This window comes from Balaenoptera physalus (assembly GCF_965194825.1).
Source record: "Balaenoptera physalus genome assembly, contig: HAP1_SCAFFOLD_2179, whole genome shotgun sequence".
NCBI lineage: Eukaryota > Metazoa > Chordata > Mammalia > Artiodactyla > Balaenopteridae > Balaenoptera > Balaenoptera physalus.
In genome coordinates, this window is record NW_028124627.1 from 33,442 (window position 1) to 58,915 (window position 25,474).

Consider the following 25,474-nt stretch of genomic DNA (forward strand, 5'->3'; position numbering starts at 1 on the left):
ATTCTTACTGGTGATCATTTCATGTCACTGATCCTTGGCTCTCTTTGTATCTCATAGGACTGTTGTAAGTCCAATACAAAATGAGTCTTCTTTTTAAAAAACTGAAATGTTTTACAAAGCCTAGCATTCTCATAGAGAGTCCTTTGAATTCTCCCCACTTTCCCGAGAGGCTAAGAACACTTCACACCATGAACTAGGAGAGGGGGTAGAGCCCTTTCTGATGAAATATAGAAACAAAGACAGAGTCTTAGCCTGCTTGCTCTCTGGACAGGATCTCGGACCACAAGGTCTTAAATCCTGGTATAAATGACGGAAGTGAGGACAGTTCAACTGGCACTCTCATAACAAGAGTTCTGAAACACCTTCCAAAGAGACTGTAGCAGTAGACGAGGGAAGGGAGTGCTACAGTGTGGTAGTACAGGGGGAATGCTCGGCTACAGCAGTGAAAAATGTGGTACCTATTGGTGTGCTCTCGGGGTTCTTGTACATGTAGCATAGATGACCTTTACAGTGTCCCTCCCACCTTCCCACCTGCATTAGGTGTTCTGTTTTTTTGTTTGTTTGTTTGTTTTTAATTTACGTTTATTGATTGATTGATTGATTGAACTTATTTATTCTACGTATTTATTTTTTTGGCTGCACTGGGTCCTCATTGCTGTGCACGGGCTTTCTCTAGTTGCGGCTAGCGGGGTCTACTCTTGGTTGCGGTGTGCGGGCTTCTCATCGCGGTGGCCTCTCTTGTTGCGGAGCATGGGCTGTAGGCGCGTGGGCTTCGGTAGTTGCGGCTCACGGGCTCTGGAATGCAGGCTCAGTCGTTGTGGCACATGCGCTTAGTTGCTGCACGGCATGTGGGATCTTCGCAGACCGGGGCTCGAAGCCGTGTCCCCTGCATTGGCAGGCGCCACCAGGGAAGCCCTAGCTGTTCTTACATAGAGTCTAAAAACAGAGAGCACTGAGAGAAGGTAGTGGTTATTAAAGGCTCAGGATCTAAATTCTACCTGTCTCTACACCCCTTCCCAGCTGTCGATTTGACCCCGTTTGTGAATGCCGACCTCATTCTTCAACTTGCTCTGCCGTTTGTATACTCACCTTGAAAACTTGTTTCTGTGATGCGTTGAGCAGACACAGGGTGGCAGATTGCAGAGGTGGAAGCTGGTGGTCGGATATTTGCGGGCTGAATCTCCTTCAGTCCCATTCCCATTTCTGGTTGCGCAGAGGCCCTACTTCCTGTGTATGACGCGGAGCCATAGGATTGCGGGCAGGAGCCAAGTTCTCCATACAGTGAAGACCCCAGTGTGCCTTGGTTATAGTAATATACCTGGCTTCCTTCCTGGTAGGGAAGTGACAGGCGGCTATGCCCCTGATTTGTTCGTGGGCCTCCTGATGCAGCAGTTCCCTTGGCTCTGGCCCTGTCGTCAGCTGCCCCTAGGAGGACTCTGAGCCCTAGCCACTTCTCTGGTAGATTTGCCTATTCCCCCACTATAATCACACCTGAATAAGGCAACTCAAACCTTTCAGAGATGTGTCGTGAACCTCTTGTTTTCTGAAATACCTATCTGGTGGTTGTGAGACTTAAGGCCAACCTCCCCGAGAGACTTTGTTTCTATTTCTCCTAGTAAACCTAGACTCATCTCCTGTCACCTTCAACTCTACTCCAATTGTGTTCTTTCAACCCAGACCCCTGACCCTGCTTTTTACTTCTGCCATTTCATCCTCACTCCTGCTTCCTTTCCTAAATCCATACGTCTCTTTTGGCCTTCCTAGCCCTGGGCCAAGTTCCTTCCTCTTTCCTCAGTTTTTACCCCTTTCCTTCATTCTCCCATCCAACTTTCAGGCCTTCCTTTCTCACGCCCCAGTTAGCAGCATCTCAAAATTCGAAAGGTTTATTACTCATCTATTAATTCTATTCCATTTACTTATTCGGTTCTATACCTATCTTACCTATGTATGGAAGAACCGCTGGTAGCCAAGGTGGCAGCAAGAATCCTAGCAGCTGTCACCTGACGTATCCGTAGTAGTCAGCAATTTCCATTTCTTTGTCCCTCTGGGTGAAAAATTGCAGCTTCCCCGAAGAGGTGTATCTGGCAGCATTCTCCCGTTGTTGTTGAGCCCGCCTCTTCATGGCCTCTCGCTCTGGCCTCTGCTCTTGTTCGATGGGCTTTGACATGACTGGCTCAGGCACGTTGGGTTCCCTCCATGGAACTCGTTGCTTGCTGAAGTCTTGGAGTAGAAGTTGGGTTTGGAGCTTGGGTGGGGACTGGCGCTTAGTCACAGCAGGGGGAACAGGCTCGCGCTGGAGAGAAGCGCCAGATGAAGTTTTGTAGGGTGCAGGCCTAGGAGCAGCAGGCTGAGGGACACGAGGCTGGGTATGGTTGGTCCAAGCCGGTTGGGTTGGGTTGGCCACAGTTGGCTGAGCTGGTTTGGCGGGACCTGGCAAAGAGGCAGGAGCTGGCTGGGATGAATTGACTGCAGCAGGTTGAGCTGAGTCAGTAGAACCAGGCTGGGCACGGTAAGCCACAGCAGGCCGATGTGAGGCCAGAGACTGTGGCCTCCGAGGAGCGGGTCGAGCTTGAGGCTTGTCCCAGGCAGAAAAAGGCAGAGGTATCAACTTGACCTTCCCAGGAGGAGGCCGCTCACACTGGGATGGAGATGGACACTCTGTTTCAGCACTGCTGTCTGGTTTCTGGGCTTGGACTTGCGTTTTCTCAGGCCTCTTACCCTCACGTGGGGTATGCCGCCGTGGCTGGATCGCTGGGGGTGGCTGGGGGTCTTTGGGGTTGCTTGAATTTCCCAAGAGCCGACAGGAAGAGAGCCCAGTTTTCGTCTCATTCTTCTTCCCCAGCGCATGAAGAACCTTCACAGACTCCAGCATGCGCACGCCAAGGGAGGTTCGAGGCTTTTGAAAGCTCTCTTGGCGAAGCTCAGTTTGGTGTTCCTTTCGCTTCGTGTTGGGGATTGCTGGCTTGTCTTCTGCCTTGACTTTGTTCCCTGACTGCTTGTTCTCTTCAGCCTTGTTTCTTCCTCTGGTCCTTTTGGTCTTTTCCTGCCCATGGCTCTCAGTTTTGCTGATCTTTCCGGATGCAGCTTTCTGAGGTTTGCCTTGAGAGTGCTTGGCCGTGTTCGCAGGAGCCCTGTCACTGACTGCAGCAGTGCATATAACCGCTTCTCCCCCTAACAGGCACTCTGGATCCTTTGGCTGGATTTTGGCCTTGGGAGCACCACCGATAGGCTCAGAGGCTTTCTGTTTGTTCTTCCTGGGTTGATCAGAGGGAACCTTTACGACACTTGGCTTTTCCTGCACCTGATTCACCTTAATGGCTCTGGTGTCTTCAGCTTTGATCACGTTGGGACCTTGGGATCGATCAAGATCTTTCCAAGAATTAAAGAGCTGGGGAAGGTGAATATCCTCCGCCAGTGTAGTAATGTCTGCAAGACCACTGCTAGGTTCAGTCCCATTTTCAAGTGTCCCTAGGTCCTGACGACTCAGGCTGTTCTCTCCCAGATCAGCATTTTCAGAACCAGGCTGCTCCTCTTGGCTGAGGGGATCGGTGCAGGCCAGCGGCTGGGGAATATCAGGGATTCCCAAAGGGAGTAGTGGAGGATCTTGGTTTTCTATTGGGATCTGGTAGGCCTCCAGAGGCTTTGACAGCTTGGTTTTGATATCCTCCACGTTCTTACTCTCTGTTTGTCCCTGGCTTGGAGCTGGAGGCAGGGCCAGGAGACGCCTGGCACTCTGGACTGGAGCTGTCACTGAAATGTCCCCAAGTTCAGATGGTGGGTTACTCTCAAGTATGTGACTGTTTCTGCTACTGCAGGACTTGGGGAGTTCTTGAGTTTGTGTCACACAAAACGTCTGGCTTGGAGGTTGCAATCCCAGGGAATTTTTCATCACCAGGGAAGGCTCCATCACTACAAAGGGATCAAGGGAGAAGTCAGTCCCTGGTAAATGAGATGCTCCCCCTAAACACCAACACAGCAGTCGTGTACCTTTCAAGGGGTTCAGGGGCAAGATGGGCAAGGCATTTCTACTAACTCTTCTTAAGGATCATGGACAGTGCCCTATGCTACGAGGTAAGCGGTGACTGTTGTAATGCTTAACTGGTGATCATTTCATGTCACTGATCCTTGGCTCTCTTTGTATCTCATAGGACTGTTGTAAGTCCAATACAAAATGAGTCTTCTTTTTAAACAACTGAAATGTTTTACAAAGCCTAGCATTCTCATATAGAGTCCTTTCAATTCTCCCCACTTTCCCGAGAGGCTAAGAACACTTCACACCATGAACTAGGAGAGGGGGTAGAGCCCTTTCTGATGAAATATAGAAACAAAGACAGAGTCTTAGCCTGCTTGCTCTCTGGACAGGATCTCGGACCACAAGGTCTTAAATCCTGGTATAAATGACGGAAGTGAGGACACTTCAACTGGCACTCTCATAACAAGAGTTCTGAGACACCTTCCAAAGAGACTGTAGCAGTAGACGAGGGAAGGGAGTGCTACAGTGTGGTAGTACAGGGGGAATGCTCGGCTACAGCAGTGAAAAATGTGGTACCTATTGGTGTGCTCTCGGGGTTCTTGTACATGTAGCATAGATGACCTTTACAGTGTCCCTGCCACCTTCCCACCTGCATTAGGTGTTCTTTTTGTTTTTTTGTTTTTTTAATTTACGTTTATTTATTGATTGATTGTTTGAACTTATTTATTCTACGTATTTATTTTTTTGGCTGCACAGGGTCTTCATTGCTGTGCACGGGCTTTCTCTAGTTGCGGCTAGCGGGGTCTACTCTTGGTTGCGGTGTGCGGGCTTCTCTTGTTGCGGAGCATGCGCTCTAGGAGCGTGGGCTTCGGTAGTTGCGGCTCACGGGCTCTAGAATGCAGGCTCAGTCGTTGTGGCACATGGGCTTAGTTGCTCCACGGCATGTGGGATCTTCCCAGACCAGGGCTCGAACCCGTGTCCCCCGCATTGCATTGGCAGGCGGATTCTTAACCACGGCGCCACCAGGGAAGCCCTAGGTGTTCTTATATAGAGTCTAAAAACAGAGGGCACTGAGCGAAGGTAGTGGTTACTAAAGGCTCAGGATCTAAATTCTACCTGTCTCTACACCCCTTCCCAGCTGTCGATTTGACCCCATTTGTGAATGCCGACCTCATTCTTCAACTTTCTCTGCCGTTTGTATACTCACCTTGAAAACTTGTTTCTGTGATGCGTTGAGCAGACACAGGGTGGCAGATTGCAGAGGTGGAAGCTGGTGGTCGGATATTTGTGGGCTGAATCTCCTTCAGTCCCATTCCCATTTCTGGTTGCGCAGAGGCCCTACTTCCTGTGTATGACGCGGAGCCATAGGATTGCGGGCAGGAGCCAAGTTCTCCATACAGTGAAGACCCCAGTGTGCCTTGGTTATAGTAATATACCTGGCTTCCTTCCTGGTAGGGAAGTGACAGGCGGCTATGCCCCTGATTTGGAATCTGAGATGGTGCTCCCTGAGCAAGCCTGGCAGAAAGTGATGGATATAGAGGGACCATGTTATTGGCGTCTGAAGTTTTATCATACTGGGCTGCCATAAACATGGAGGAAGCAGCTGGGTGCCGGTCAGTGAGTGCCAGAGTAAAGTCTCCGAGTGAAGAGGAATTCTTTTCAGTGCTTCCTGTGATGTCCCACTCAAGAACACCTGGATAGGAAGGAGCTGAAGTGGAGATCTGGCTGTGGTCAGTAACTCCAGATAACATAGTCGTGCTGGAATGTTGGTAAAGGTAGGCACTACCCATGAGTGTCTGGAAAGAGGTACCGGTAGCCGATGCCGAACTGACGGCAGGGGCAGAGACTCTGGAGAAGTTGCAGACACTTCGTGTTAGGGAAGTTGCATTGCTCACCACAGGAAGACAATGCTGCAGAGAATTTAGAGTTCCAAGTAGAGATGGATTTTGGAAATTTTCTGTAAGAACAAGAGGGTCATGAAAAACTCAGGGAGGTTGAGAAATTCTCACTACGTTTGAGGAACAGCATTATCTTAAGGTTCTTGCTCTCAGGACACCTCTACTATCGACCCTTCCTGAGAAACCCAAAATCAGACAGTTAATGATGGCTGTAAGGACTGAGCAGTTTTCCACTCTTCTGTATTAACTGCCTGTGCTCCCATCTTGGGCACAGATGGGCAGAAGAGCCAAGTGGTATGGTTCAGACATTGTTCTCTAGGCTGGAAGCAACCTTCTCCCTGCCCTGTCTTTCCCTTCAGCCTGCACTCGTATTGACTTCTATGCTGTTTCCTAGACTGGAAGCATTTTAGAACTAGGAGGCCCTTAGAGAACTTTCTCTTTTTTCAGTCTCATTTCACGAGTAAGGAAACTGAGGCTCAGAGAGGTCGGGTTGACTTGTTCAGGTTCTCTCATTATGTTAGTGTCATTACCAGGTTTCAGAACCTAAGTATCCTGACTTCCTTGCCAGGACTCCACTCTGAGCATGATAGTGCCAGAAAGCAGGAGAAATAGAACTTATAATATAAGCATTTTTTTTGTCCATTAGAAAACAGTACGGCCATTACCATTGTCATCTTCAGTGTCTCCCTTTGCTTGTGCAGTTCCCACGCTATTACCTAGAGTTGACGTATAGCTCAGTCCAACTGGTGAACTGAAAGAGTCATTTTTGCCCTCTTCAAGCCTGGTTTCTCATCCTACCTCAAAATGATTACCCGAAAGTGGATTTCTTAAGTGCTTTTGGAAAGAGAAAAGTTATCTGATTACTTCAGATTACTCATCTATAAAGTGGTTATAACACCACCACCAATAATAATAGCAGTAATAATTAATAGATGAATAAGCTGATCTATTGCGTATGATTTATATGGAGGAAGATACAATAAGTTCTAGAAAGACAAAGAAAAATCATGAAAAACATGTTACGTAACGAAAAAGAAATCCATAGATATTAATGAAAACTGGGGTATGTGGGCAAGTATCAAAGCCTAATGAATTTACTAACAAATGACATTCTGTACCATACATGCAATATTATGAAAGTGAATTTTGCCCACTCTATTTTAGTGAATACTATTAACCAAAAAACACGATGGAGGTGATAGAGGTGAATGAATTCCTAGCCAATGCATACAGACAGAGACGATAAATCAGTAAAAAATGCATAACAAGCAACAGAATGCAACAAATGTGAATGTATAGGTAGCCACAACATATATAGACAAGTATTTCAATGAAAACCGGTACAAAGCAGACAGCAAAATAGTAAGTGTAAAAGAGTTTCATTATTGTGCTCATTCATATTTTTACCCAGCAAGTAACAGGTATTAAGCCTAGGAGAAATATATCTTTCCATGAATATAACTCATATAATAAGCAGAAAGGAAGCTTAAAAAGTATCAAGAAGGTTTTTGTATTTATCCTAGAACTTAGAATCATCTTCCACATCCAAGAAGATGACATCCCAAGACCTCAAAAAACCATCATCCCTAGAATCCAATTAAAAAAGATTTTCAAATGTAAGAAAATCCAAAGGACTCCACAATATTGTTTTAGATAAATGTGGATGTTTGTGTTTTCTTTTTTTCTTTTGCCGCGCCGCGTGGCCCTGGCCGTGAAAGCACCGAGTCCTAAAGCGCTGGACCGCCAGGGAATTCCCTAAATGGGGAATTAGAGATGTGGGGCTTGACTTTTTCTTTTTCTTCTCCGGTAGCTAAGATCTACAAGCGAACGATGGCTGTTGATCAATGTGCTCTCTGTGTTAGGAAGGAAATAACTGTAAAAATGAAAAGCAACCTTGCCTTAGAAGCTACATATCACACAAAGGAAATAGTCCTTCTGATTCAATGTAGAAGATATCATTTAAAATGTTTAATTGGTCAAATGTCTACCTAGTTTAAAAATTAGAAAGAATAGAACACTGAAAAGCAGCCCCCTAGATAACCACTTTGGTTTCTGGTTTCTAGGAAGCATCATTTCTAAAACATACTTCTAAAGTGTTTCTATTCCAAACTGTCAAGTGCCAGCTGTATTCAGAGAGGCAATAAAAGAAAGAAAACGGAGTATGACTTTTCTGATAGGCTGCCTTTCCTGGTGATCCCCTGTTCTGGCCTTACTTTCCTTCTTAGTCTGTTAATGTAAGGATTTGCTACCATCAACTTTGTTTTGCCCTGCTCTGAGCAGATTTCCCTCTGTGCTGTTTCTGCTTTAATTTAAAATCTTTGGCTCCCATCAACATTCCATGGCAAACTGCCTCTTTCTTGAGAGCTCCTCTATGCTTTCCCTCTTGATTCTTATATTTTTTTCCCATCTCTTGGTTCCTGTTGGCCTGTGCTAATGAAAACAATCCTAAACTTGCTTACGTTTGACTCTGTGCCTCCCTATATAGCCCAGTACTCTCCATCCTCTCTCCCTATTCTCTCTTTTCAACTAGTCGAAATACTAGTGGAGGGAGACCATTGGAGATGAAACATCTTGGTATATATCGCTAGTTTTCTGTGTCACCTGGCTTTTCTATGTTTCTGTTGAAACACTCTTTTGAGAAGTCTCTGATTTCATTTTCTACATGGGTACCCTTTAAGGCTCAATATTGGAAAAGAAGGGGATCAGAGTGATCAACCCAATGTGGTATCCTAACGTAACAGATAAGGAAAGCAGCAGGCTTTGTGAGGCAGTCAGTGATTTGTCCAAAGTCACACAGACAGTAAACGTCAATGTCAAAACTGAAATTAGGTCTCCAGACTTGTAGTTCAATACTTTCCCTCATTATTCCACGCTATTTTGAATCTCCTCCTCAATTTAGGGGCAAAAGAAATCGAACGCAAAACTTTCCAAAGTTTCTTTTCTTACCTGACATGGTCAGAGAAGAGGAGACATCAACTGCAGGTACAAGGGATGAGGAGACAACACTAGAGGATGTCTGAGTGGCTGCAGCTGAACGGCGCACGTGTCCAGTACAAAGGTCACTGGTTACTGGTCCAAACGGCTCCACGGAAACCCCAAGACCTCTACCAAGTGGTAGTAGGTTTGGTAGGAGAGTGATGTCACAAAGCAGGCAGTTGAAAGGTATGAGCTAGCCAATAGGGAGGTCCGATCCCCAACAGGAGGGCGGGCTTGGGTGAAGAGAGCGTAGGAGAGCTAAAACAACCCCTCAATTTCTGAGCTCTGGGGAGGAAATCCTAGAAGACAGATTTACCTCCCCCAGGCTCTTCCATTAGGGAAATCATTGCAACATTTCTTACAGACGTTCATTAATATAATTAACTAACAGTTACTTATATTCTACAGAGTATTCTATTTTATGTATCATATACTTAGAGCTATATAGATCTTATTTAACTAGTATCCTTAGGAAGGAAAGAGCCATGTAGTTTGAACTATTACAGTTGTAACTTGGTTAAAGAGCAGGGTGAAGTTTGTTGAGTGTACCCTGTGGAGAATGTTGTGGTCCAAGGCTCTTCTCTTTTAGTTTCTTCTCCTTGACTCCTACCTTCCTTGGGCTGGGCTAGGCTGGGGGCCAGGTTGGACTTGCGACTTAACATTTCTCTTCCGCTTTCTTTTTTTTTTTTTTTTTTCTTCCATTATGGGCATTGCTTCTAGGACAAGCCTTGGTCTTGCATTGGATGTTCCTTCCTGTCAACTTCCAGCAGCAGGAGTCTTCTTTTCAGTGCTTGATGCTTCACGAAATAGACTCTGCCCATTGGCAGCAAATACCAGAGAGCCAGGAGACAGAGCTGGTTGCAGACCTTTCCTCTTCCAGCCTTTGGTTGCAATTGTTTTGCCCATGATTTGCTAGCTCTAGTTCCTTGGGCCACACAGGTATCCTGCCATCCAGCTCTTTTTATATGTGAGAGACATTCTGAACACTGTCCCTCTTTCTTTGCACAGAAGTATATACAGTGTGGCAGTTACCGTAATCTCCTCCCCCTTGCAAACAGCCCCTCTAGAATCTCGGACCTCTAGGACTCTCTGTCTTGCATGCTTGGGTGCAAGGCCAAGCACAATGAAGAGGAGAATAATTAGAGAAAGAGGAGGACATTGGTGGAGAACTGGGAGCAGGTAAGGTGAAAGGGCACCGGAGAAAAGAGATGCATGTAGGTTTTTTGGTTTCTGTGGGAAACAAGTTGACACACTTGGGCCTCATTTTGTATTAACAGAACAGAGAGTTGTAGATATAAGTAGCTAGATCGTGCAGCAACTGCCATGAAGTCTGTACACTGAAGAGAACAGTCTCACATCTAGTTTTCATTTTGTTTTATGTCATATTACCTTATTTATAGCATTCACTGGTATGTTTGTAGAACGCAGATGTTTTCAAATGCTCTGGTTTTGTCTACATGGTTATTTCCTTGTCCTATTTGTAAGGAATCCAACATTGTAAGACATATTGCATGTTTTTCTCTTGACGATTGTTTACCTTGAAGCGTCATGAACTAACTTGAGCTGTTGGATTTTGTGGAGAAACTTTAAAAAGGGTCTGTGAAAAAGGCATTGTGGTGAGTCGCATTATGCACCCGAGCGTAAGGAGCAGATATCTGCCACCAGCCCAGCTTGGCCTGGATTGCCTCTGTGTTAGTTCCCCTGGTTAGTGCTTTTCTCCCTAACCACTCTTGTGACTGTGATAATGTGAGTTAAGGGCTGAGTTGCTAGTGATTTATGTGTGAGGTAGGCTGGTTTGAGGGAGGAAATCTATGGACCTAGTCATTTTCCTTGGTGGTAAGCTTTCAGGGGTGCAAAGATCGATCTTCCTGGGGACTTTTCTGGTACCAGGAAGATATCGCATAGATGGGACCTCCAAAGACACACATTTTATTTTTAGGCCTGTTGTTCCTATTATGGGATGTGAGTTTCTTCACTGATGGGGATGCTGCTTATCTGAGAAGAAACTGTGAAAGGTGGTGTAGTATAGAGGTGTGGCTTAAGCTTTTAAGTTTTCTTCAAGGTTTTTCCCCTAAGCTTCATACTTCAGACGGCCTACTTACATGAGACTAGTATGTGATGTCAGGCTAACAACTTCCTAAATACCTGCAAGCCAGATCAGTGTCTCTTTTCTCTATATTCCCATGGAAATCAAGGGTCCCGCCGAATTTTCCATCGAAACAGTTGATTTGTGCTGTCTCTAGGAATTCTACAGGGCGTACCGTTGCTTCCTAACCGGTGTCATTTGGGAGATCGATCCCCCTCTGTACATTCAAATGATTAATTTTGAGACTCTGCTCATGTGTGCAGTAAACCCTTTAATTCCCTAAGACCTTCCTTTCCTCCATCTCATACCCCATGAAGCCCGCTTCAGTTTATCTCCTGAATTTCTTTGGAATCTGTCAGCTCTCCCTCAACATCCTAATACTGAACTTGCCTGTCTGTTGCGATTAGGTCCTAACTAGTGTCCATATATCTTGTTTCCCTCCAATCCATTCTTCACACAAGAAAGCTTCAAAGCAAGTTGGAACATTGCTCATAAACATCGCTCACAAACATTGTTTTGAGAATAGAAAACACACTGGTGGCCTTTAAGACTCTGCGTGCTCTAGAATCCTCTCTGCTTCTCTAGCCCCATCTTGTGCCACGTTTGCCCTCACTTTCTATGCTTCAGATACACTGAATTAACCTTAGTTCTCACTCATCTGACAGAAGTCAGTTGAGAAATTATTTTTCACTGTGATTCCTAGCATTAAGGAATTTGATGATCAGGTTTTGTATGAGGACTAAAACTAAACTGGGAAGTGGAAGAATTGCGTTTCAACTGTTTCAGTCAACACGCATGTATTAATGATACCTAAGTATTGAACACCGGGCTAGGTTTCATGAGGGATACAGAAGTTCTGGCCATCTCTGGTTTTGGGTATCCCTTATTTGTTGAGACCTTTGCGTTGTTTGGTTGCCTTTTGTCTGTTTTCCAGATGGGAAAACAGGAACAAGGGAAGTATAGGTTATTACTAGGTGGGGTTGAACAAGTGGAGCAGCAAACTGCAAAGCAGAAAGAAGAGGGACGTACTATAGAGGGATGTGATTTCCATTTTCAAGGCGCCTGCGTCCTGTGCAGGGAGACAGCCTAACATAAAATGTGCCTAACAAAAGATCTATTGACTTCTTACTAAAAATCTCCAGTTCATATAACCCAGGGGTTTATACCTTCTCCTTTAAAAGTTCTATTCCTGGGACTTCCCTGGTGGTCCAGTGGTGAAGACTCTGCGCTTCCAATGCAGCAGGCGTGGGTTCAATCCCTGGTTGGGGAGCTAAGATCCCACATGCTGCGCAGCCAAAGAAATTTTTTTCAAAAGTTATACTCCTGTGTTGTTGAATTTAGTGGTTTAGATTTTGTTTGAATGTTAAGAAGATTTCAGTTTATTTACCAGGAACAAACAAAACATAATGTAAAAATAGTTTCCCAGAAACGATTTCCATCGTTCTCTTCTTCCCTTTCTCCCGCAGACTGACTGGTGTTTCATCTCGACAAGTTCTCTGAAGTTCTCTGTCATTCCATAGGAAAGCGGTCTGGCTTGGAGGTTGCAATCCCAGGGAATTTTTCATCAGCGGGGAAGTCTCCATCACTACAGAGGAATCAAGGTTGAAGTCAGTCCCGGGTAAGTGAGATGCTCCCCCTAAACACCAACACAGCAGTCGTGTACCTTTCAAGGGGTTCAGGGGCAAGATGGGCAAGGCATTTCTACTAACTCTTCTTAAGGATCATGGACAGTGTGCCCTATGCTACGAGGTAAGCGGTGACTGTTGTAATTCTTACTGGTGATCATTTCATGTCACTGATCCTTGGCTCTCTTTGTATCTCATAGGACTGTTGTTAAGTCCAATACAAAATGAGTCTTCTTTTTAAAAAACTGAAATGTTTTACAAAGCCTAGCATTCTCATAGAGAGTCCTTTGAATTCTCCCCACTTTCCCGAGAGGCTAAGAACACTTCACACCATGAACTAGGAGAGGGGGTAGAGCCCTTTCTGATGAAATATAGAAACAAAGACAGAGTCTTAGCCTGCTTGCTCTCTGGACAGGATCTCGGACCACAAGGTCTTAAATCCTGGTATAAATGACGGAAGTGAGGACAGTTCAACTGGCACTCTCATAACAAGAGTTCTGAAACACCTTCCAAAGAGACTGTAGCAGTAGACGAGGGAAGGGAGTGCTACAGTGTGGTAGTACAGGGGGAATGCTCGGCTACAGCAGTGAAAAATGTGGTACCTATTGGTGTGCTCTCGGGGTTCTTGTACATGTAGCATAGATGACCTTTACAGTGTCCCTCCCACCTTCCCACCTGCATTAGGTGTTCTGTTTTTTTGTTTGTTTGTTTGTTTTTAATTTACGTTTATTGATTGATTGATTGATTGAACTTATTTATTCTACGTATTTATTTTTTTGGCTGCACTGGGTCCTCATTGGTGTGCACGGGCTTTCTCTAGTTGCGGCTAGCGGGGTCTACTCTTGGTTGCGGTGTGCGGGCTTCTCATCGCGGTGGCCTCTCTTGTTGCGGAGCATGGGCTGTAGGCGCGTGGGCTTCGGTAGTTGCGGCTCACGGGCTCTGGAATGCAGGCTCAGTCGTTGTGGCACATGCGCTTAGTTGCTGCACGGCATGTGGGATCTTCGCAGACCGGGGCTCGAAGCCGTGTCCCCTGCATTGGCAGGCGCCACCAGGGAAGCCCTAGCTGTTCTTACATAGAGTCTAAAAACAGAGAGCACTGAGAGAAGGTAGTGGTTATTAAAGGCTCAGGATCTAAATTCTACCTGTCTCTACACCCCTTCCCAGCTGTCGATTTGACCCCGTTTGTGAATGCCGACCTCATTCTTCAACTTGCTCTGCCGTTTGTATACTCACCTTGAAAACTTGTTTCTGTGATGCGTTGAGCAGACACAGGGTGGCAGATTGCAGAGGTGGAAGCTGGTGGTCGGATATTTGCGGGCTGAATCTCCTTCAGTCCCATTCCCATTTCTGGTTGCGCAGAGGCCCTACTTCCTGTGTATGACGCGGAGCCATAGGATTGCGGGCAGGAGCCAAGTTCTCCATACAGTGAAGACCCCAGTGTGCCTTGGTTATAGTAATATACCTGGCTTCCTTCCTGGTAGGGAAGTGACAGGCGGCTATGCTCCTGATTTGGAATCTGAGATGGTGTTACCTAAGCAAGCCTGGCAGTAAGTGATGGATATAGAGGGACCATGTTATTGGCATCTGAAGTTTTATCATACTGGGCTGCCATAAACATGGAGGAAGCAGCTGGGTGCCGGTCAGTGAGTGCCAGAGTAAAGTCTCCGAGTGAAGAGGAATTCTTTTCAGTGCTTCCTGTGATGTCCCACTCAAGAACAGCTAGATAGGAAGGAGCTGAAGTGGAGATCTGGCTGTGGTCAGTAACTCCAGGTAACATAGTCGTGCTAGAATGTTGGTAAAGGTAGGCACTACCCATGAGTGTCTGGAAAGAGGTACCGGTAGCCGATGCCGAACTGACGGCAGGAGCAGGGACTCTGGAGAAGTTGCAGACGCTTCGTGTTAGGGAAGTTGCATTGCTACAACAGATTTTTCAGCAACAGAGCAATCCAGCCAAGTTTATATTTTAGAGAGAGAACATCTTCCATATGGAGGATCAGTTGAAATAGAAGAGATTGTTAGAATTGTAGGGTGGTAGTAATCCAGGCAGGAGATGACGAATGCCAGACACCACCTAGTCACAGACATAGCTTTTGCAGCGATCAGCTACATGTTGTTGTTTTTTATTTACTCTCTCATATAATTTTTTTTAAGTCCTGGACCACAAAATACTGTGCCATAGTTGGAAAAATCTGAGACTCGATTCTAGTCTTTTTTCTGTTTGCCTGCTGTGCAGCTTGGGCTTACGTCTCGAGCCTTACTTTTTCATTGTGAAACAAGAACAGTGCTACTTAACCCGAGAACTCCACAGGCACATAAACCCGTGGCGTGTGAGGAGCAGTGAAGGAGAGAAGGAATGGAAGTGCTTTGGGGGACCCCAAGAGCCCTTCAGAAACCGTTTGTTCTTTTTATTATTGAGCATTAAAAGTGAAGGCATTCCATTTGTTTCACTCAGAAACAAATTCTGTTCTTCTGATAGCCTGTTTTTTTTTTCCACTCCCTTTTTCTGTAGTCAGATCAGTTCCTGATGGGCATTCTCCAGTCCACACTATTGCATCTGATTGGAGGCTATGCAAAATTTCCCAGAGACAATGAATTTTGACTGTATAGTAGTTAATTCTTTATAGTACGTTCCTGCAAAAACACTCTTTTCTTCAGAGTTTTTCCTTTTCAGGATAGTGGTAGTGTTGTGGTAACTAATAAAGGCTACTCTTGAGAAAATTGTCTAACTTGTTTTTAGTGTATCTACTTCGCTTACTTAATTCCATATTCCCTGTTTTCTAGACAGACTTCTTGGTGTCCACTGTACCCATGGTTTCAACAGGACTGGCTACCTCATGTGCAGGTGAGTTGCCAACCCCAAGAGGCAGAGCATGTTTAAATTGTTCTGTTTACAATAGTAATGTAAGCTAATGTAAGCTGAATGCAAAAAATGCAGTCAGAGAAGTGTATGAAGTGGAAGGCAATTTTGCCCCCTACTCAGATGTTACCACCAGTAATAATTTAGCACATATTTTTTCAGACGTAAAAAATGCAGATATAAGCATATACAATGGTCCCTTGGTATCTGCAGGGGGATTGGTTTTAGGACTCCCCATGGATCCGAAAATCCTCGGATGCTCAAGTCCCGTATGTAAAATGGTGTAGTACAGTCGGGCTTCCATATCTGCAGGTTATGGAACCGTTGGATATACAGAACTGACTGTACATGTGATTTAATGGTATAGTGTTTTAGACATTCTGGTTTATAATTTAATATATGGAGGACATCTTCCTCTGACAATATTTGGAGACCTCATTCTTATTTATTTATTATTCTTTTTTTTCCTCCAAATTTGCTTTATGTAGTTGGATATAAATAAATGAGCACAAACTTAAGCAAGATACATGTAACAATTTAATAGAACCTGATACTCTAATTCTTTCAGTGTTTCTCCAACTCATCATGGGGCTCGTAAGAAAAGTAACCAACATGGATACTACTACAGTTGAATGTCAAATCTTTAAGTGCTTATGACATACTAAATCCTTGTATAATGCACTTATGAAGAACCCTTCAAGGGACTTGTGTTTTGTATGTAGCAAAAAGTGTTAAGAGTCAAATATTCAACTCAATATAAAATAATAAGAAACACTTCTGATTTGTTAGGTTGAGATTGCTTCTCCTTTTACTAATGAATGATTTTTTTAGCTGTAATATCACTGAGCTGAACAAATATGTCACCTTGGAGTACATAAGGAAAAATAAACACATGCTAAATGGGTAAAACATTACAACTACATCTTTACTAGACCATCTCTACTAACGCTTCAGAAGCTTAGAGATTCAGAGTGTTCTTACGTTATGTGCAAGAAAAATAGAAAGAGAGAAATTCCTTCTTTTTTGAGATCACAGCTGTGAAGTCGTGATTATACAGATTCTTCATTTGTGTGCGAAACATGAAACACATTTCTCTAAATTCTCCCTGCTTAGAATTGTCAGTCAACTAGCAGGACTTTCCTTCCAAGAAACAGAGACTGAGATGTGTTTTATATAACTTCAATAACCTCAGCACTACCGTAAGAAGACATGCAGTATCCTTTTGCTGTGCTTCAAGACAACAGGGAAGGAGGTCACAGGAAAGAATAAATCAAAATTGTTACAACTGAGAAACTTTTCTCAGTTTAACCATGGTGCCACTTTCATTTTTACATAAGCATGGTGGCATAAGTCAAGCTCCATACATCAGAATTCTTAATATTTAAAATTTACCTTGACTTTTAATTATCACCATGTTAACCACCAAAATAATTTGACGAAACTCATAAGAAAGGGTAATGTTAAACCCCACTTTACTAGAGTTAGTTTCTGGACACATTAGCTCATTTTTTTTATAGAAGAGGGACAGTGAATCTCAGTTTGCCTACAAGCTAGGAGATCACTTTGAATTCTGCATTTCTTAACTGCAAACAGATACAGCACTTGTAACAGGTTATAACTGGTTTTCAGCTGGTTTTCAAGCACAGAGCCAGCCCCAACAGTAATAGTACACTATTTAAAAAGACCTAAGGCAATGAATTCCATTTCCAGTGGAAAGAAAGAATCGTATGGTCTTGGACAAACAATTCTGATGGTTCACTTAACAGTCACTTAGTAGTTCTTCCTTGCTCATAGAACTTTATGACTTTTTTGAGGAGTGAAGCATTCAGCTTGAGTGGATAAATCCTTGTTAGGCTAAGACAATCATTATCATATCCCTCTTTGCCATGAATTGTCTTATGAATGGTCATATCAGTCTGTTTTGGCAAATGAGTAATTAAGGGAAGGCTGTTATTGTGCTTATGAGAATGATATTTTTCTCTGACAAAAGATAAATAGGCATTAGGAAAATGACCATTTGGGCTCTTTTTCTGCTTCCTCCTTGTTTTGTGAGAATATGATATTTGGTTTTACAGCAGCCATCTTGTGACCCTGAGATGATCATATGCCAATAATGACAAATGGTAGATTAGAAAGAACCAGCAAAGACAGAAAACAGCAACATCAGTAGTAACAACAATCACAGCAAAAGAACAATGGGACCTTAACTTGTAGAGTTCCTATAAAGTAAAAAATAAGTGCTCTATGTTTATTCTAAAACAAAAAAAGAACTATGCAAACCAGCTTAAAACTCCTTTTTTTGTGCCAGTGTTCTAAAATGTGGCTTTTAATAAAACCTTGACCCAAATGCCAGCAACTTCAGAAAAGAATTTGGGTAGGGGGAAGAAGAAAGTTATCTCACTTAGGAAAAACAACCACTATCTTTATCCTAATCTTTGACACACAATTGAAACATATATAGCTGCTGTAACACTTTACACAATTCCTATGTACTGGAGGAATAACAAGATCTAAATAACAATTATATTTTTCAACACGGGGTGAAGGCTTTACATAAAAATACCATCCTACTTTTTCCCCCTAAATTTCTAAAATATCACGTGCTTTTCCCCAACATCTGCAGCCGTTCAGGAATTTTTAGGAAACTTTCATGCATGATCTTAATTCCTAATCCCTGGCTCTTTGGGCTCAACGACAAAAGATCAAAACCACCAAAAATGATGGTTCACTTGAAGTCAGGTGAGAGACACTGGCTCAGTTAGTCTCGTAGGACAAAAGCAGTGCTGCATCAACTGTCTCCATGCAGGAGGGGCACGTGAAGGATCTCATCAGCCAGTCATCTGTACAGCCCAGGTGATCTGCATACACAGCAGAAATCAAATTGGGTTCTCATAAACAAAGTGCATCATACAGATCACACACTCCCCGATCTGTTTTTTAAATATTTGTTTTATTTTATTTATTCATTTATTTGGTTGCGCCGGGTCTTAATTGCAGTCGGTGGGCTCCTTAGTTGTGGCATGCAAACTCTTAGTTGCGGCATGGATGTGGGATCTAGTTCCCTGACCAGGGAACGAACCCGGGCCCCCTGCATTGGGAGTGTGGAGTCTTTAGCCGCTGCACCACCAGGGAAGTCCCCCGGATCCTTTTTTCTGATCCGTTTCTTCCAGGGTCATAAACTCCTTCAGGCTGATGCTGTATGAGGCCTATTCTTTGAGCTATCCTAATTTGCTCCTCTCAGCTGAGGTGCTAGGCGAGTCTGACTAGGTGTTGGATGAGAGACCAAAACTGGAACTTGATCCAGATATGGCAGCAGCAGCTCCTGATCCAGCTCCGTCCCCTTGCCAAAGCTAGCCCAGTCGGACTGAGACTTGTGAGGCAGGGAGATGTCATCCGAAGTGGGGGACTTAAGGCAGTTCCCCATCTTCCGGGACTTGAGTGTGTGATCTGTGTGCTGTTTTGACAGTCTCCCAACCTCATTCTTTTTTTTTTTTTTTTTTTTTTAATTAATTAGTTTATTTATTTATTTATTTTTGAATTTTTAAAATTTATTTATTTTTTATACAGCAGGTTCTTATTAGTTATCTGTTTTATACATATTAGTGTATATATGTCAATCCCAATCTCCCAATTCATCTCACCACCACCGGCCCCCGCCCTGCCCCGCTTTCCCCCCTTGATGTCCATACGTTTGTTCTCTACATCTGTGTCTCTATTTCTGCCTTGCAAACCGGTTCTTCTGTACCACTTTTCTAGATTCCACATATATGCATTAATATATAATATTTGTTTTTCTCTTTCTGACTTACTTCACTCTGTATGACAGTCTCTAGGTCCATCCACGTCTCTACAAATGACCCAAGTTCGTTCTTTTTTATCGCTGAGTAATATTCCATTGTATATGCGTACCACATCTTCTTTGTCCGTGCATCTGTCGATGGGCGTTTAGGTTGCTTCCGTGACCTAGCTATTGCGAATAGTGCTGCAGTGAACATTGGGGTGCATATGTCTTTTTGAATTATGGTTTTCTCTGGGTATATGCCCAGTAGTGGGATTGCTGGGTCATATGGTAATTCTATTTTTAGTTTTTAAGGAACCTGCATACTGTTCTCCATAGTGGCTGTATCAGTTTACATTCCCACCAGCAGTGCAAGAGGGTTCCCTTTCCTCACATCCTCTCCAGCATTTGCTGTTTGTAGATTCTCTGATGATGCCCATTCTAAGCGGTGTGAGGTGATACCTCATTGTAGTTTTGATTTGCATTTCTTTAATAATTAGTGATGTTGAGCAGCTTTTCGTGTGCCTCTTGGCCATCTGTATGTCTTCTTTGGAGAAATGTCTATTTAGGTCTTCTGCCCATTTTTTGATTGGGTTGTTTGTGTTTTTAATAGTGAGCTGCATGACCTATTTATATATTTTGGAGATTAATCCTTTGTCTGTTGATTGGTTTATTTATTATTTTTTTAAGGCTGCATTGTTCCTTTGCTTACTGATGAACATGTACAAGTCAGAAGTTTTTGATATTATAAAACGTCAAAGTAATGAACATTCCTGTGTGAACATCTTTGAATATATATGCTTTGTCTCAGTTAACTTCACTCAGAATGGGACTTCTGCATCAAGGAGTTTATGCCCTTATGCTTTTTGTGGGTGTTGCTACACTGTACCAATGTATGGTTGTTCGTGCAGGAAATACTTATTGAGCATCTGTTATGTTTAAGCACTGTGCTGGGTGCTAGCAAAAAGACTTGAGAAATTTTGTGAGTGAGGAGACTTGACCTGCCCTTTGTGAATTCTAGCAGTCCAGAGAGGGAATAGATATTCAAGTATCACACTCTGCATGTAGAATTACAACTCTGACAAGTGCCAAGGAGAGGGACATGGTACCATGAGAGCATATTTTAGGGAGGATTTGATCTCATCATGGAGATTAGAGAAGGTTTAGGGATGTTTCAGCTGATATCTGAAGGATGAGTAGGTATTAACCCGATAGGGACGTTGGGGAGAGATTTCTGAGCATAAGGAATAGCAAAAGACCCTATAAGAGGAAAGCATATGCTGTGTTGGAGGAACTGGCCAGGAAGGTGGGGCCGTTGGGGGAGCATGTCATTATAATGGAGCTGCAAGTGTGGGTAGGAGCTCGATCGTGCAGGCTTATGTTTAAGGTTTCAGACTTGAAGAGTAATAGAAAACCATTGAACTTTTTTTTGTTGAAGGTGAGTGTGTGGAACATACCCAGTTGCATTTTCAACCTATCGTTTTGCTACCGAGTGGAGAATACACTGCAGGGAGAAAGAGTGGAAGCGAGGAAACAAGTTAGGAGACTTGTGTAGAAATTGGGCATAATGGTGGCTTGGACCAGGGTATGGTGGTCATTTTGGTGGAAAGATGTGGACAGATTCTAGAGGTATGTAGGCAGTATCATTGTCAGCACTGGTGGTGGGTTGAGGATGAGGGTGAGGGAGAAATAGCTGTCAGTGATGGTGATGCCTAAGTTTCTGGCTCCTATGGTTGGTTAGATGGGGTTTTTTTAGATATGATGTTAATATTTGTCCTAATTTGTCTTTTGTTATTTGTTGGTTCTTGATGAATACTCTGTCATATTAAGTCTCCTGTTTTTAGTGTACAAAGCATTTTGACCGAAACTGACCCGTTGTATGTTATCAGATAACTTTTTAACATCTGCCAGTTTGGTCCTGTATTTTATTCTCTTTCATTTATTAATTAAATTGTTGTATTAATGTAAATAACTATATTAATAGATTTTCTAAAGTTGCGTTATCCTTGCATCCTTGGTCCTTGGAATAAAGCCTTTTTTTTTTTTTTTTTTTTTTTTTTTTTTGGCTGTGTTGGGTCTTTGTTTCTATGCGAGCGCTTTCCCTAGTTGCGGCAAGCGGGGGCCACTGTTCATCGCGGTGGGCGGGCCTCTCACTATCGCGGCCTCTCTTGTTGCAGAGCACAGGCTCCAGACGCGCAGGCTCAGTAGTTGTGGCTCACGGACCCAGTCGCTCCGGGGCATGTGCGATCTTCCCAGACCAGAGCTCGAATCCGTGTCCCGTGCATTGGCAGGCAGATTCTCAACACTGCGCCACCAGGGAAACTCCGGAATAAAGCCTTTTTGTAGTCATGGTATATATCATTCTTTAATAATTATTGATTAGATATGCTGATATTTTCTTAGGATTTTTCTATCTATATTTGTAAAGCACAATTGGACCCTTTTTTGTAAAAACTTGATTTTCTTTCCTTTTTATTTACAAATGACTCGAATTTTGTTGTTTTGTAGATATTTGATTGATGTAGAAGGCATGTGGCCAGATGATGCAATTGAATGTAAGTATAAGGGTTGTCACTACTTTTCCCTTGTTATAAAATTTGAAGGGAGAAATGTAAGGGAATTTCTCAAATTTTGGAAAAATAGAAAAGTCTGTAATTCATTTGTTCTGATATACGATAACCTTTTACCAAAAGTTTATAAAGGGATGTATCTGGAAATAGCAAGATATAATAGCCTGAATAATTAGTCAGTGGATTTCAGCATTTTTTTTCTTTTTTAAATTTATTTAATTAATTAATTTACTTTTGATATTATATCCACTGCCCCACCAAGGAAGTCCCTTTTTCTTCCTTCCTTCCTTCCTTTAAAGCTCCAAGTCATTTAAAATACATGACTTCTCACTAAAAATCTCCAGTTCATGTAACCAAGGGGTTTATAACTTCTCCTTTAAAAGTTATATTCCTGGGACTTCCCTGGTCGTCCAGTGGTGAAGACTCTGCGCTTCCAATGCAGCAGGCCTGGGTTCAGTCCCTAGTTGGGGAGCTAAGATCCCACGTGCTACGCAGCCAAAGAAATTTTTTTTAAAAGTTATATTCCTGTATTATTGAATTTAGTGGTTTAGTTTTTTTTTTAATGTTTAGAAGATTTCAGTTTCTTTACCAGGAACAAACAAAACGTAATGTAAAACTAGTTTTCCAGAAACGATTTCCATCATTCTCTTCTTCCCTTTCTCCTGCAGACTGGTGTTTTATCTTTACAAGTTCTCCATCATTCCATAAGAAAGCTGCTCGTCTTCTGGTTTCATAAGAGATGGTGAACAGTGGTAAAATATCGAGTTGACCGAAATTTCTAGAGTACACTTCAGGGAGCGAATGATGGGGTGGAATGTTGGGGCAGAGTGAGAGATACAGATTCTGGTGAGACTGAGAGTCATGCACAAAAATTACTGGGCTGTGGTGAAGGGAGAACAAAACTAAATCAGGTTCCTGCTGGTGGACAGGAAGCCAAAATGAAGAAGAATGGTGCGTAGCTGGGCAGTGTAATTAGGCCCCTAAGTGCTGTGTCTTCTGATAGTAATTATGAACAGAAACCAAATAATAGTTACTAATAACATGGAGGTGACCAATCCTTGAGAGCTGAGGCAGAGAGAAGGAAAGATGGCATTATGCCTTGTCTCTGGTTCCTTGAGTTTCCCAGGCTGGTTTGTGACCAATCTTGGGTGAAATCATAACTAAGTCATTTCTGCTAAGGTGATCAGCTTTCGTGGGGTCCTTTCTCTGCACTCTGTCCAATGATAAAGCCCACTGGTTTATGCCTCCTGGAAAACAGTTATTCCAAAGCAGTATAAGTGAAGCATTGATGAAACAGCCATGAAGAACATGTTTCCACATGGCCTCGCACCACCTTTTCAAAGTGCTGTAAAACTTTTTTCACCCAAAAATCAGTAACAGAAAAGGATTGGGATCAAATCCCGTACAGAGGTAGTGTAAGAAAAAAGAGAATAAGGAGCAGAATAGCATGTCTTCAGACAATAAAATCAAGTTGGAAAAGACAGGTCCACAAAACAGATCAAAACTGTAACCTATTATTTCAAAGTAGGCTAAAAGACGTTAGGAAAAACAATGCGAAAGATGAAAGAACATGGATCGAGGAGGGAATGGGAAGTTATTGTTTAGTGGCTATAGAGTCTCTGTTTGGGATGGTGAAAAAGTTCTGGAAATGGTAAATGCTGATAAATGCCACCTATGGGTGTTTGGTTTTAGTTGATCTTCTTCCATGAAAGGGTTTGGAGAGATTCAGAAACTATGCTGCTGCCTCCATCTTTCTGATGTCCTGCTCAATCTTTTGACATAATTATTTTGAATTTGCACAGTGGTGATGGTTGCACAGCATTGTGAATGTATTTAATGTCACTGAATTGTATACTTGAAAATGGTTGAAATAATAAATTTTGTTTTATGTATATTTTACCATAATAAAAAAAAGATGAAAGAACAGCATAAACCAGAATTAGGTAAGATGATAGAACTCAAGACAGAATTCAAAATAAAAGAAAAAAGTTTCAGAAGTGAGGACTAAATTTAAAATAATACAAGAGTGGGGACTTCCCTGGTTGTCCAGTGGTTAAGAATCCACCTTGCAATGCAGGGGATGCAGGTTCGGTCCCTGGTTGGGGAACTGAGATCCCACATGCTGCAGGGCAACTAAGCCCGCACGCCGCAACTACTGAGCCCACGTGCTCTGGAGCCCACGCGCCACAACTGGAGAGCCCACGAGCCGCAAGGAAGAGCCCACGCACTGCAACAAAGAGCCCACGTGCTGCAACTAATACCCGACACCTCCAAAAATAAATAAGTTAATTAATTAAATAAATTAAATAAAATAATACGAGTGAATGAACATAATGGATAATGCCTTAAGAGAAACAAACAAGAAGAGGAAAAAATTTTTTTAAATCTAAAAGAAGATAAAAAGAATTTTAGAGAAATGGCAAACATAACAGATAGGCAAAAAAGAGTCAGGACAGCTCTGAAAAGAGTAAATACGTATAAGGGGCTTTCCTGGTGGTGCAGTGGTTAAGAACCCTCCTGCCAATGCAGGGGATATGGGTTCGATCCCTGGCCCAGGAAGATCCCACATGCCGTGGAGAAGCTAAGCCCGTGAGACACAACTACTGAGCCTGTGTGCCACAACTACTGAAGCCCACGCGCCTAGAGCCCGTGCTCGGCAACACGAGGAGCCACCGCAATGAGAAGCCCGCTTGCCGCAACTAGAGAAAGCCTGCGCACAGCAACAAAGACCCAAAGCAGCCAAAAATAAATAAATAAATACATTTATATATATATATATATATATATATATATATATATATATATGTATAAGAATCTGTTATACCATAAAAGTGACATTTCAAATCAGTGGGACAGATTAGTCAGTAAATTGTGATACATAAATGTTGGGGTATAAATATTTCTCTGGAAGGATCCACAGCACGGCCAAAGCAGATGTCTCTGAGGAGGGAAATGTGTGGCTGGGGAACGTGGGGAAAAGGGTCACTTTTCATTGAATACCCTTGTGTACCTTTTCTAGTGTTCTGTCATGTGAATCTATTACCTGTGAAGTTTGCCTGAGTTCAAACCCCAGTTCCCCCAATTGCTAGCTCTTAATCTTGGGCAAACTCTTCACACTCTCCAAGCCTCTTTATCTGTGAAGTAAGGTCAGTAACTTAGCCTGGTGCTGCCTGGCACAGAATAAACTCTCAAAAAATGGACATTATTAGTGAAAAAAGCCCAAATGCCCATCAGTGGATGAATGGATTTTTAAAATGTGGTGTATATGTGAAATATTATACAGCCATAAAAAGGAATGAAGTACTAACACATGCTACAACATGGACGAACTTGAAAACATTATGCTAAGTGAAAGAAGCCAGAGACAGCGGTCACATTTGTATTATTTCATGAAATGTCCAGAAAAGGCAAAAACCATAGCGACAGAAAGCAAATTAATGGTTGCCAGGACTGAAGGAAGAGGGGATGAAGAGTGCCTGCTGATGCTTAAGGGGGCTTCTTTTTGGGGTGATGAAAACGTGATGGGTTAGATGCCGGTGATGGTTGCATAGGCTTGTGGATGTACTAAATGACACTGAATTTGCAGTTTCAGAAGGTGAATTTTATGGCATGTGAATGACATCTCAAAAAAATAATTTTGAAAATGAAAATTGCCCGTTTTCCCATAGTCACTATCCACTGTCTCCATCTCTCCCTTCTCCCCACTGCATT

General features: G+C 43.0%; 1 long non-coding RNA gene and 1 pseudogene across 10 annotated transcripts; one reads left to right on the forward strand and one right to left on the reverse strand.

Annotated features, from left to right (window-relative positions):
- The first annotated feature begins 3,903 nt into the window (after positions 1-3,903).
- On the forward strand, positions 3,904-23,655 carry LOC309654181. 9 transcript variants are annotated; one of them, XR_014259972.1, is made up of 5 exons: positions 3,904-3,942; positions 15,340-15,400; positions 21,371-21,544; positions 21,702-21,748; positions 22,432-23,655. It is a non-coding gene; the product is annotated as an uncharacterized lncRNA (long non-coding RNA). The 9 variants fall into 9 exon arrangements; XR_014259974.1 differs by lacking the exon at positions 3,904-3,942 and adding an exon at positions 4,055-4,071; XR_014259975.1 differs by lacking the exon at positions 3,904-3,942 and adding an exon at positions 5,686-5,703.
- On the reverse strand, positions 16,571-21,072 carry LOC309654180 (RING finger protein 11 pseudogene; annotated as a pseudogene). The gene is made up of 2 exons: positions 16,836-21,072; positions 16,571-16,700 (listed from the first exon to the last, which is right to left on the reverse strand). The product of its transcript is annotated as an RING finger protein 11 pseudogene (transcript).
- Positions 23,656-25,474: the final 1,819 nt, after the last annotated feature.